The 14,857-nt window shown below is 43.3% G+C and overlaps 1 protein-coding gene across 1 annotated transcript in view; it reads right to left on the bottom strand.

The window, feature by feature from the left end:
• The window catches only part of SYT3 (synaptotagmin 3), a 320,686-nt gene extending 316,700 nt beyond the window's left edge, over positions 1-3,986 (bottom strand). The window contains exon 1 of the mRNA XM_086930105.1: positions 3,764-3,986. The gene's annotated coding sequence lies outside the window, so the exon portion shown is untranslated. The remainder of the gene's footprint in view (positions 1-3,763) is intronic.
• Positions 3,987-14,857: the final 10,871 nt, after the last annotated feature.

Below are 14,857 nucleotides of genomic sequence, written 5' to 3' on the forward strand. Positions count from 1 at the left end.
CAATTCCACTTCTATAGAGAGTGCAGAGCCCTGTCCAAACTACTTGGAGATGATTTAGATGAGCTGTCTGAGGTTCTGGAACTCTCCTACATGATTAAGACCGAGTCACCGCGTAAGGCTGTTACCAATCTTTATAAAATAGCAATGTCCCACAGGGAAAACCGGTACACAAAAGCGAGGTTAGCTTGGCAAAGGGATTTCCAAATAGTGATAGATGATGACATGTGGAGGTACTGCTGCACGAACACCAATAAGATTTCACTTCATGGCAGGCACCGCCTTATACACTTCAAATACATAAACATGGTTTATTACACCCCAGAGCGCGTATGTCGATATGGGCTGCGGGTAGAGGTGACTTGCGAAAGATGCAAGGCTGCCACAGCAGACTTCCTACATTTGGCATGGCTATGCCCAGATATTCACACATACTGGGTGGCAATTTTTAGGGAGCTGAGTAGGATAATTGAAGTAGAGCTGGAACCGGATCCCGCAGTGGCGCTCCTGGGCTACTCCAAAAAGTTACCTAAATCTGCGCGTAGGCTGGTTGACATGGGCACGCTTATAGCTAAACGGGTGGTGGCGCAGTGTTGGATGAGAGGGCGGACGCCCACCATGAAGCGCTGGTCGCATGATGTGCTATATTGCTGGACGCAGTCGGAAAATTACAGTGAGTTGCTCCCACCATGTAGCCGCCCGAAAAACCTCTGGGGTTTGTTCATGACAAAGATACGCGGTAGCGGGGGGGACGAAAGGCCTGCAAGGAAGGACAACGGAGAAGGGGCTGAAGTTTGTAATAGCAGAACACCCTGAGGTGGGCAACAGCCTGAGGGATTCGGAAAAAGCTGTGTGGACGCTGGGGGAAATGCGCTTATGGTAGAATGAGTATAGGGGGTACAGATGGTTATGGGAGATGAGATCCATCGGGTAGAGGCGAAGGTGATAAGAACACGATGCGCCGCCTTCCCCTTGTTGGGTTGTTGGCACTAAGGCTGTGTACCTTCTGATTGAGAGGAGCATTGCCTGCAGACTATGGATGACATTCGGTGTATGTCTGTATGCTTTTTATGTTGTTTTTATCTTGTAAAATCTAATAAAAATAAATACATTTAAAAAAAGGAAACAGCAACTCATTGCATGTTGCTGTTTCAAATAAACATTGTTTCACATTTATGCAGGTAATGATTGGTTCTGAGTTGTTCCATGTTTACTGTTAGTTGCTTGTCCTTTTAGTTTTCCCTTTGTATTCTGGTGGGGTTTGACCGTTAACAATACAAAAATATATATAAAGTATCCGAATTCAAATAAGAAAGCTTGACTGGATAAGTTACTTGTCGGTCAAGAATCAACTTGAGAGATCTCATCTGTTTTGGCTTTGGTTCTTAAAATACATCTGAAGTCCAGATATTCAAATGCCAATCAAGCTATCCAGTTCCACATTGCAGAATTATTCAGCGGGAGACATGATGGAATAGGAGCAGTGGTTTGCCCTACCTTGGCTCAAATCAGTTTAAAGGTAAGCCAGCCAGTGCCCCCCACCCCTGCTCTGGGGTGTGGTGGTGCATGAGAGACGCCTTGTGTGCTACTGGCGCCACTGCTTCTTTCTCATAGTAACAATCCCGTTTTTGAAATACTAATTACCACAATAATCAACTCAAAATGATCTTTCCAATCAGCAATTCTGTTAGCGACACTCCCTCTGTCCACATTTCAAACAACCTGTGTGAGTTTTCACAAAATAATGTCGTTTTATGATTAATGATAACATTTCTGTGCCATGTTTACAATTTGCAATCTGACCAACCTTCACCAGTAGGTACAAGTTTGCGCTCAAGCTGTGTGGCAGATTATGACTGCGCTGCAGCCGTATAATGTTTAAACGGGCCCCAAATATTCCTAGGGCGGGACGTTGTAGGAAGCCAGGAGGAGTATAGATCATAGTTGGTGTTGCAATATGCAAGACTATTTTCAGACTTTTTGTGTCAGAGCAGTTTTTTGCCCCCATTTAATTGCAATATCTCTCTCGGCCAGAAGTAACCCTATGGCGGTAAATTTCCAGACAGACTTTGGAATATTTGTCACATATCCCAGCAATGCAACCTCAGGGATGGGCTCAATGTCTAGATCTATCATTTCCCCAAGTGTATGGAAAATTGCAGCTCAGAAAGTTTTTATTTTGCCACAATTCCAGGAGAGATACGCAAAATCCGCGTGTGGGGCCTTACACTTTAAACGGCAATGGGATCTGTCAGGGTCAAATCTGTGTGTCCTCTCGGGGGTAATTTATGTTCTACGTAGAAATTTGAAGTGAATCAGTTTGTGACGACTATTCAGGGATACTTCCTTGGTTTAACCGCAGCATGCCGCCCATTGATCATCCGTCATAGGGTGCCCCAGATCCGCCCCCCAAGCAGCCCTTATTTTTACATCCTTTATTGGAATTATGTCTACACATGCCTTATACATCTTGGAAACTAAGTGATCCCCCCCACTGGTGTCATCTAAAACAGGGGGGAGTGAATCGCTCAGCTTCTAAAGGGAACCCAGGAACAGTTGCCCTCACTGCTGACCACAAGCGATTAACACCTTGGCTGCTCACGATATTCTTCCCCTGTGCTCCCTGTGCTGAAGGTCAATGAAGATGGGTGTGGTCATGACGAGCTCAGCTCGTCATGAGCACAGAAGGGGCTAGAACAAATTTGTCCATGAAGGAAGCGTCACTAAACCTGTCCCCTTCCAAGACAAAAAATATGTGCCCTCCAGTGTACATGCATTTGAATCACTCTTAACAATGGAAATGCAGATATGTAATTTAGTGTTAAAATCTAGAATATTAAACAGAGCCTAGTACCGGAAGTTGCTGTGCATTCTGTGTTAAGGGAGGGAAAGAGTTTACCCAGGATCAGTCTTAGGCTCAGGTCTGGGTTTCAGTTTGGCTGTGGGCCGGACCGTGCTTGTGACTGGGCTGGGCATGAGTGTAAGCTGGGCACAGCTGTAGAGACCACTGCACACTGCCAGTCTCTCTGCCCGGTGCGGACTGGGTACTGTGAACTGGTCTCTGGGATGGACGGAGGCTCGGGATTTGGTCCGGGCTTAACTGAGCTTGTCTGGGCTCTGCTCTTGGCTGGGCTTGATGGATGGGCATACCTTGCTCAATGGTGGTAGTTCTTGGCATGCTGTATGGATCCAATTTGTTTTTGTGCTCTACTTTGGAGTAATACTTGCCTTGGCCGAATGGTGGTCATTTTTGGCATATTGTAGCATTTATAACACTCTGGTACCCACCCCTGAAATAATGCTGGTCATGGCAAATGACAGTAATTCTTAGTGTACTGGGGGTCAATGGCATGATGGTGTCCATCCCTTGCATAGCAGAGGTACATTTGGGCACACTGCGGTCCTCCAGGATATGATGGTGTTCACTCTTGGTATACTATTTCCCCTAGCACAATGGTGAAAAATCTTGGCAAAGAATTGCCTCCACTACTCAACACCCAGCAAGGATGGTGCTGTTCCAGAAGGGTTGGTACAAGTCCTCTCCATCATCTCCTTGATACTACTGTTGGATACTGTATGCGCTGCTTCTGAGACATGGCCTGATAGTGAATGGGAATGGAGTTGTGAAATAAGCCCCACAAGCCAAGGATGCTTCTCTCAGGCAGAAGAGTAGAGTGTTAATGCTCTGTACATCAGTGCTCCCTTAGAGTCAGTGAGTTTAGCTTGGTTCTGTCTAGGATGAAAGTAGTGATAACTCTTCACTTACCTATGCAAAGGACTTCTCTCCCTTCAAAATGCCTTTTCCAGTTGCTCCAAAAGTCCTTTTCTAAAGAACATTCCCCTGTCCTTGGTGGTCCTCTCTGGTGTTTTCTCAGTGCCTCTAGTGACTGCTCTCAACTTCTGAGCAAATGATACTGAGGCCATTGGGGCCAAGGGTCCCCTCAGACTGGGCTTTTCTGCGGCAAATCTTCTCAATGTTCTGTGGCACTCACTGTGGAAACAAAGTTCAATACATGAGTAATGGGAAGATGGCTGTCTCCTTCAAAGCTCCCAAAATGCACCTGGGAGAGCCATGATACTAACATCACAGCCTCAATTTCTCTCACAATGTACCTGAAAGATCAACATCACCCAATTACCCATCTGAGGATGAACTTCGAAACCTGCTTGATCGACATACTCTCGGAGATCAAAGTTACTGCCCTCCAAAAATGCAACTGGAGCTTCCCATCGACCCCACCTTACCCTGGTATTGAACTGCTGAATGCCCAGAATTCCCCAGTCAACTTCACAATGAAACATCAAGCACAACAGGACATGTGATACCATAAAGATCTATATTCTGTAGGCCCAGTAGAATGCATCTGTGAGGTTGAGCCTAGAGTCCTCTCAGAATGCACCCAGTAGCTCATCAGCATCAGCAAATATTTCTGATATTTGGAGAACTCTCAGAATACACGTAAGTGGTCCACCGAAATTCGTGTCCATAGGAAACTGAACTTAGCGACCTCTTTGAATACAAGTCGGAGGTCCGCATTAACCCAAGGTTGAAATCACAAATCTTCCAGAATGCACCTAGCAGAGCGACATTACCCAAACACCACCGCAATGCTCAATTTGCCAACCCCCCACAATGCATAAGATAACTAAAATATTGTAAACCAAACAAAACTTCATTGCTTGCATACCGCCCAAAATTGAACAGTGAGCTTAAAATTACCTAAACACACTGAGGCTGAACACGAGGCCTTGTGTTCCTAATGATGAGGAATCACCCTGTGTAAAAGGAGGCCAGAACCCTGGTTTATCCTGAAATACCTCTCTCTCTTCCTGTACTTTTTTCTTTAAGACTCTCTTCAAAGCTCTCTGAAGCCTGATCTCTGGTTTACTGTTCTCATGTCATATCTACTTTTATTCTTCACCCACCTTCAAGAAATGAACCAGCTTCAATAAGCCTCAATGGAATATCAGGTCTTGAACTCGTTGTAGGGTGAAATAACTCTGAGTTCAATTTATGTGCCGAGTGATTGAATAATAGCCCACTTAGACCATGTAATAGGCCATATTCCTTCCCATTAAACATAATAAAGAGATGAGAGAAAAGTCCAAGTCACATTTATTTATCATTATTGATTATTGTATAAAATTTCAAAGTCCAAGATATTTTTTTGGGTAGAGTGCATCATCCCAATATAAGAGAGACGAAAATAAGCATCCTGCGTTAGCCAAACTCCATCAAGTGGTACATTCTCTCCACCCAGGTCTAGCAACTGATCCATCGTCCACCATCTCTATAACCATGAGAAAAATTATCACAAAAATATTGAAAGTAAAAACAAAAACGGCAATGTAGAAGACCACAAGGATCCATCACAAGGTTAGAGTAATATACAAAGGATAGGGGCTCGTTTTGATGGCGGATGGACTGCCACTGCCAAGCCAGCGGTGGCGGTGGCGGTCCCTCCGCCATCTGACTCCCATTTCCCCACCACATAAAGATGGCAGGGGGAATCGCTTTGTGACCACGGCGGTCACAAAGACCGCCCTCAACGCTTCCGCCACAGACAATCATCACGATTGCCTGGCGAAGCGGTCAGCATGGCTAAAATGGCGGCAGTGCCTAGCAGGCACCGCCTGCCAGATTACAATATTGGCGTCAGCCAGCCTTTCCATGGCGGTGGAACCGCCATAGAAAAGCTGGCGGAGGCTGGGTTCGGGGGCCCATTGGTACCCCCCCTAAATTTCCATGCACAAGGTGGCAGGCACCGTTAGGTGCCTGCCACCTTGTGCATGGAAATGCGCTACGTGGCATTTTGGCATTGCGAACGCTGCTGCAGCCAGCAGCACCATCTGCAATGATCAGGGTCCTGGATGCGCCCATCATAGTGGCGGGCACATCCTAATTCACTCAGCGGGACGGCCGCCTTACCGGCGGGCGGACTGATGTCTGCCCGCCATCGTAATGAGCACCATAGTAACAGTTTATCAACATAATGGTAAAAAAGAAACACTGTGAGGGGGCTGAGAGCAACCCAGTCACAAGAGGCAGTACAGAACAGGAAGTCTTATTGACTGTTTATGCAGCAAGCAGGACTTGGCTTTAGGGGAATTTCAGTGGCTTCTTTTGGATTTATTTAATTCTTGTTGTTTTCCACTGGTCAGTTGTACTCACTAGTTAGAGACCACCTCTTTTACCGAGTGATTGTGGGGTATCTTTGGTTTGCCCGTGTTGTTGTCTAATGTATTATGAACAATAGCAGACCCAAAGGGGGGTTTTTGTTTTCTTTTGTGTGTTCTGCATTTTGAAGATGTTATTGTCCAGCGTCAATAATGTGAAATTTTTCACAGAAAAAACAGTACAAACCTATTGATAAATAATAAAGCAAATACTGAACAGAAACAAAACCAAAAATCCAGCAAGGCTTCTCACGTAGTTTGGCCCTTTAGAGAGGTGACATTTTTGAATCCTCTCTCTGGCAATGGACACTATCTCATGCCTCTTCGGGCAATTTGGCTCCTAACTTTAGTTGGCACTACATTTGGCAGCATTGTGTTGTGTCGGCATTGGCTCCACCCTGACCAGTTAAAACAAATATACACAGAATGACTCGCGCCCAAACAAGCCAAAATTTGAGGAGCGTTGAGGCAAAGTACCATAGACAGTGACGCAGTCCACGCAGCAGCGAGATGACACAGTTTTCCCGCCTAGTGGGATCTCCTTCAGTGCAACTCCTCTCAACTCACAGCGGGCTCCCACTCTTCGACTAGTGTTATTTTGGCAGGAAAGCAACCATGAGCGGAGGAAGACAGCCTCTCTCTTCAGTCAGAGATATAGATCCTCATAAAAAATGGCACATGAACCCCAGTGTACAAGGTAACAGGAGCTACCAAACCAACGGAAATTATAAATTGTGTTTTTGCACAAGACAACTCGCAATTAGGGCATATTGAGGTTGGGAGGGAAGTAAACAAGCCCAATGAGTGCAAGGCGCAATTATGTAAAGTACATGCACATGTCAAACGTCAGTGATTAACAAAATCAAGGAGTTGCATGTATCACAACTTATATGTACACCCTGGAAAAGTACAAACCTACTCATACGCCAGAGGTCCTAAATAAGAGACATCTCCCGACTACAGGGGTGCAACTCAAAATTAAAACGTGGCCCCCCTAGAGCAGTGGTCCTTAACCTTTTGACTTCTGAGGACTCCAGCTTCATCCTTACTAGAATCCGGGGACCCCCACTGAATTATCATTGGAATCCTGGGACCCCTACTGAGTAATTACTGGATGCGCGGGGGGCCCCCGACCTAAACAGTTTAAATGATTCAAACCATAAAACCATACACAAATGATTAAATATATTTTGTTCACAAACAAATCTAAAAAACAAAAAAAAAGAACAACAATTTTAATGGCCACCCATTGTCCACATTATATTCTGTTTGATGCTTTTGCAATTCTCCCACAAATAAATTTGAGTATACCAACTTAATTTTAAGTCTGCAATTTCAAATTCCTCCACATTTACACACCGTTTTAAAATGATCCATTTTGCTTCTTTATTTATATACTTTATTAATCTGTTAATAATATTACATTTTCTAAGCAGTCGTGGCTCCCCTGAGTAGGCTTTGCAGACCCCCCAGGGTTCTCCGGCCCACAGGGTTAGAACCACTCTCCAAGTACAAGCCAATATAACAAAAAAGGGATCAGATAAACACTCTAAAACCTTCATATCTATTTGAAAGACAACCATTACTTATAAAAGGAGAGGAGAATAATTGCATCAATTGAAGGAGACACGTCGTGAGAGCTGCACAAGGGAACCACAGGCAGTCAATCAACTGTGTCCTGAGATTATCATCAATTACACATGTACAGCAGTATGGTTTTTTTGTTGTTGTCATAGCTGTTTTTGTAGGCTCTATTACAGCATTGCTGTATGAGTCTGTCATTTTCATCCCTTGTTTTCCTATCCTTATATTGTAGGATGTAGATTTGCAGTTTCATTTTTCTGATCCTGTCATTAAGCTTCTTGGGATTAATCCATATAGAGGTCTTTAGCAGAATCTGGTGGTCTAGTGTAGCAGGGATTAAGTTGTAGAAGGTGATTACGTCCTGAGTTTGCATATTGACCGATGCTTTTTGAGGTGGGAGTTAAGTGTTGAGAGATTAATTTCTTGTCCATTTCTGTGTGCGGATTTGTTGGTATGGTATTTGCTGTCTTAATGGTGTTATTATACACTGGTATATAGGCCCTTAATGCAATGACATGGTGGTCACTACAAATGACTGGGAAGTTGTCAATCACCAAAGCATGTTTGAGGGAGTGAATATGAAGCTCAATGTGTCACTTTTGGAGTAGGTTGAGCCTGATACAATTTGTTGGAGGTTGAAGGTCTCAAATGTAGATGTGATGGCAGTGGATGTTAAATCCTTCTTTCTTAAAATCAAGAGCTGAAATCTGCTGGGGTTTATTAATCAGAGTGGTTTAGTAGAGTCATGGTCACTGCACCTAATAAGGCATCCCTAAACTGTATTTTGCTTGGTGGGGCGGGGAGGAGGGCGGTGTTGGGCGTCTGTTGTTCATGATGAAGGAAAAAGTGAAGGATGGAGTGGGGTGAGGGGTGAAGTATTCAATGTGAAATATTTTGGGAAACATCCTTTACAACACAACTTTTACCACGCAGTGCCTTTACCACGCAACTTTTACAACGCAAACCATTACAACGCATTACGCTGGGGGGCGCTCTAGGATAGGGAATAAGTTTAATTTACTATCCAACACCTTCCCTAGTGTCCACGGAGACTGGAGTTGGAATAGTAAATTAAACTATTCACTATCCAGCACCCCAAAGCGCTATGCGTTGTAAAGGTTTTCGTTGTAAAAAACGCGTTGTAAAGGCATGCGTGGTAAAAGCATGCGTTGTAATGTCATACATCCAAATATTTGTGATGATTGCTTGTAGATGACTGCTAGGCTACCTCCAATCTTTCCTATGTTATTGTTGTTGATGATGCTTTGTCAGGTTGCATGGCTTCATGGCATGTTGATGCAAAACACTCATTGAGCCCATTTCTGTGAGAAACTGATGTCTGGTGTGGATTCTGATTGCAGGTCAAATATCTTGTGACAATTCTTGTTCATGGCTCTCAAGCTGAAGAGTAGGCAGTTTAACTACTGGATCTTAGTCCTCTTGTCATGATGATCTTTGGGGAATTTGGGGCGTGGTGTAGAAGGAGAGGGGGTGGGGGGTGGTAGGCATAGGAAAGAATCAAAGGCAAGCTGTTCTGGCAATAGCCTGACAGCTTGAGGTGGGATTGTAAAGTGGACAGGTGTAGCAGGAAAGAGGGCCTGGAAATCTGGGTATAGGCCAAAGAATGGGTTGCTCTGGCGGTGTCCAAAGATGGAATTGGTGAGTGGGCATGTGCTTCTAGCCCAATGCCAAGAGCTCAGGGGAACGTTCAATACACATATACTCCGCATTACATGCACCCCTATGTTATCACTCAGACTAGACTAGAGGTCCCTTACTGCAGAATATACGTAAGGATAAACCATAGAAGTACAATTAATTGTTTGTCAGAAGATCCAAATGGATATATACATCTCTTTATTCAGTCATACAACACACACAAATAATAAAGTGGGGAACAGCAGAACAAAAAGCAGGAACTTCAAAGCTCAGACATGTTTTAGTGACCGTAAAAATAATAAACAGGTCATGACAGTTTAAAGTGCTAATGCTATTATTATAGAAGATTTTCAATAGTCATGGTACTGTTTGTCGATGATGTTTCGATCCATCCTTACAATATGGGGTCATCATCAGGATTTCATCAAATATGCCTGAGACGCAAAAATGACTATACATTAGAACACTTTAGGTACTATGGTCCCTAGAAGGGTTGGGTGCCCTGTCCCTGTCGGCACAGTACCATATCATCTGATGGGAAAGTCAGTGTACAAGTAGATTTTAAAATTAAAGGTGAAGGAACTGTGAGTTGCTGGGGCTGCAGATTGTGTGTAAGTAAAAATGGCAACAATTGCCAATTTGTGGGCTGGACACCAAGCATGCACCATCTTGATGACGAGAATAATGAGAGTAAGGACGCAACACAAGAATCATGTAGCGTGGAAATGGTACCGAATGGCCGCGGTCTACCATTTCCATGCTACACAATTCTCTTGTGTAGTGTCCTTTCTTTCATTACTCTTGCATTAACTGTCCAGGGGCTCGTGCTTTATCGCAGTACCATGGTGTTACGAACAGGTTAATTTGATGACATTTGGGAGTTCAACCTGACAAGCATAGTGCCGGTTGCTGGATAAGGGCTCACACCCTCCACAACCGACAACCCAATGACTGACAACTGACAACTATTTTAAGGACATCATAACACCCTACAAAATGGACAATATCTGTACTTAATATAATAAAGAGAGAGCCCAAACCGTTGAGGAGGGTAATCTCAGGAACCACAGCACCAATCACAACACCCAATACAGCGTTGGAAAGGGCAGTTGCAGCAGAAGGACATAGGCTATGCAGACGCCCACCATGTACATTTAAAAGGTAAAAGAACGGTGCCAGCAAAGTAGTCCCTTGTGGGTGTGTCTGCGTTGTGCTGTGGGCGTGTACTGGGGGCGTGACAAACGCTGGGGGCGTGTGGTACGTTCCGCCCTTCATGCCATGTCTCATATCGTGTGCTGTGGGAGTGTGCTGGGGGCGTGGGCGTGTGCGGGCGCGGGATTGCTGGGAAAAAAAAGCGAGAGTTGTGCCCAATATTTCATTGTTTTTTCTTCCCAGGTTCTGTACATTCCAGCCATGGGTGTGCTTGCCCCGCGCTCCCAGTGACGTGCACCTGCTTTACTGTATGGAGGTCAGGCATGACGCTATTCCCAAGGGCCGGAAGGAGCGCAAACAGGGACATTGTGCAGGAAATGTAATCTCAACTTAACTTCCGGTGACGCCTGAAGCGCACAATGGAGATTTTCCACTTCTGTTGCGCACAGGCCACGCGCCACACATATCGGACACAAGGCCCGCCTCCACAGAAATAGCAAGAAAGGGACTATCCTTCCCCCGGGGAATATGTGATGATATTCCGCAAACCAACATCCCGCATACCATCACTCCGCAATTTTTATAACGCGGGACTATTACTCCGCAAAGACATAATTTCTAAAACTTTTACAACGTATATGACTTTATCACACATGCCATTATAACGCAAATACATGTGTGGTAAAGTCATATGCATTGTAAAAGTACATTATTAAAACATCAAATATATATTTGTATATATGTGTATATATATATATATATATATATATATATATATATATATATATATATATATATATATATATATATATATATATATATATATATATACATATATATATATATATATATATATATATATACATATATATATATATACATATATATATATATATACCCATTGTTTAATTTAATTAAAACATTTATTCTTTTAAATTGCACTATTTATATTATTTTTATATATCATTTTATTTTATTACCCTTTACACCCTAAACACGAATTCCACCCTGCTCCATTTAAATACCCCTGCACCCCATAATAATAACCCACCCTTACTCCTTAAAATACCCCAACACCCTTAAACACCAACCCATCTTAACCCTATAAATACACCCTGTATCCCCAAAACCCAAACCTATCCCTAAGCCCTAAAAATACCCCTGTACCCCAAAACCCAAACCTACCCCTGAACCCTGAAATACCCCTGTATCCCAAAACCCAAACCTAGCCCTGAACCCCAAAAAATACCCCTGTACCCCAAAACCCAAACCTAGCCCTGAACCCTAAAAATACCCCTGTACCCCAAAACCCAAACCTAGCCCTGAACCCTAAAAGTACCCTTGTACCCCAAAATCCATACCTATCCCTAAACCCTAAAACTACCCCTGTACCCCATAACCCAAAAATATATCTGAACCCTTAAAATACCCAAACACCCCAAAACATATACCTCAGTACCCCAAAACATATACCCCTGTACCCATACTTACCTTATCCAAACTTTTAAAAAAACATGCTTTTACGATTCATGCATTTACAACAAATTTTGTTGTAAACGTATGCATGGTAAAAGCATATAAAATGTAAGGCCATGAGTTATAATGGCATTGCGGAGTCATGGTACTTTGGTAATGAAAGTATGCGGAGTGATGGTATGCGGAAAGAAAGTTGCGTAATAATGGGTGTTTACCCTCCCCCGGTAACTACATTGGTGGCATGGCGGCCCACATCTCCAGCAACATACTCATATTTTTTTACCACCCATTTGAAAAATGCACAGGTCTCTCTCATTGATGGCCAGCACCGACATACACTTTGCGACACACCTCCCGCCACAAGATCTAGAATTGCGAACTTTAGAGCTGGGGAGCCACGTTCAAATCTCGGCATCAGCTCAACATCCTGTGATTCCAGGCAAATCGCTTTGTCTCCCCGTGCCTACCACAAATGAATGTGTTCTTCTGCAATGTAAATTGTGCTCATGCCATGTTGTCGAGTTTGCGCTATATAATATTGCAAGGAAAAATAAAGTAGGGAAACTCGAGTTCACACACTACTGAACGCACACTCTTAAGTGCATCAGCAGTGCACTGTGAATCGGAGCGTTTCACAGGCCTGTCACAGATAAGAAATGCTATCAAAACGAAATCCTACAAAACAATATACTACTGGTTGGCAGCAATTCATACCCGGACAACGTCGGGACGGGCTGCTAGTTATATTATAAGGCTGTAACTTCTTCTCTGGTGCAACCCTAGTCCTACATTCACCTGTGACTTCCCCTGGTATTGAGACCACCACACAACAATGGTACTTTGACAGACTCCTTATTAGATGCCATAGCGGACCTGTTCATTGCCCACGCCAATCGATGCATCCTTGGCAATTTAAACATCAGGTTTGACCAACCTCAAATGCCTCGGCCAAATTGCATCTCATCAGTCTTGACAACACACAATCTAAGTCACAGGGCCTACCAACATAGTAGGCCACTAATTAGAAAAATATTCTGGAATCCAAATAGTGTGACAATCCATGGAAATGCTCCACTCAGCACTGATCATGACCTCATTTCCCTCTCACTTAAGATCTCATCAAGACACTTAACGACCTAATCCCATTTAGCAGCAGCTACAGACTCCGGAACAAGCTAAATATGGATGACTTTAAAAGTCATCCTACCACAAACATACAAGACAATTAACTCAAGGAAGAAGCTATATGACTGGATGATAACAGGCTTAGACAAAACAATCCTCATGAATACATCAACATGTCCCAAAGGAAAAATAAGTTGTACTGAAGAAACAACGTTTACAAGGAACTCATTTACAATTTTTGATAACGGATTATTGGCAATTTGATTGATTGCCCTGCCTAATAGAAAAAAATATATATACTGGTAATCTCTACTGTATGTTATTATGATTCAATCATTACATTTTACACTGACAAGCTCACTAAACAACCAAGTGGTTATAGCCTATTTCACTGAACTAGGCACTTTATTTCTACAAAAATAAGCAATTTATATGCATTTCACATAAAAACATTAAATCAACATTTAAGGAATTTTATAAAAACCATTCACATAACCCCAAGTGTAGTGACCATAACCATATTTACAGTGAAAATTGTGACATATTCGAAAAAAGGTTATCGGTACAAACAAAAGAAAAGGGACACTGTATAAAGTATAAACTGAGACAATTTTGTTTGTTGTGTGTCTCTTTAATCTATATTCGTCGACGGCGTTTCGACCCTCTCTAGGTACCGGGTCTCATCAGGACTGTTTATCTGGGGACAGTACTTGCATGTGAAGCTACGAAAATCCAACGATTATGGGACTCGTCTTTTATCTTGAGCCAGTGGGAATGATTACCATCTGTTCAAACAATTACTCCGCTTGAGGATCGATTTAAATGCGGCGTATATTTACTTCTTGGTAATCTAAAAGGGGGCGGAAGAACTCGATCCCACTTCGGTTACAATCAAGATACTCGGCCCCTCAATGATGGACCGGGACGCGGATAGTTTTCCAAAGGAAAAATAAAGCCCTTTAGATCAATAAAAATCAAACAAATCTACACAGAAAAAATTGAACGCATAAATCATACATCATAAAACTCACCTTTCAAGCATACACAATGCCAAATGCCAGGTTATTTCATAAAATACTATAGGAATTCCAAAACCCTAAAAACGCTCAAACAAGTAATCCTCACTCAGAAGAGATCTGTAACAAACTGGCATCTCACTACACCACGGCAAAAGCAGACGCGTTAGACTCATATTTAGTAAATAAGAGAAGCAGCTGTCCCCAGAGGATGCCACCTACGACAGGCACCACACCTGCCCACTTGTGAATTGTTTTCATTGTGCGAGGAGCGAGTGTGGCCACGAAGAGGGTGGGGCTTAGTGCCAAGCTCAGCCCAGATACTTCTAAATCCACAGCCCCCACTTTCACCCCTCCCACCACGCTCACCCCCACATAAACAAAATCAAAGCTTTTGAGGCTGCCGCTGATGTCCTGGGGAGGTTTTACACATCGTAATGGACATCAGTTGAGCTACACCTTCAAACAATTAGTTGGAAACCTACTCTCTGCAGGGAATTCCACCAATGTGTGCCCTCTGTGTGATATCAGCTCCTCACCGGGTGGCCGGGTGAAAGGAACCGATATCGTGTGACACACAGTGGCACCATGTGAGGTGGCAGTTCTGAGACACTCTCGAAAAAAGTACATGATTTTGTATTATTATTCTGACAAATTATAGTGACAGAATT

This window comes from Lissotriton vulgaris, chromosome 7 (assembly GCF_964263255.1).
Source record: "Lissotriton vulgaris chromosome 7, aLisVul1.2, whole genome shotgun sequence".
Taxonomy (NCBI): Eukaryota; Metazoa; Chordata; class Amphibia; order Caudata; family Salamandridae; genus Lissotriton; species Lissotriton vulgaris.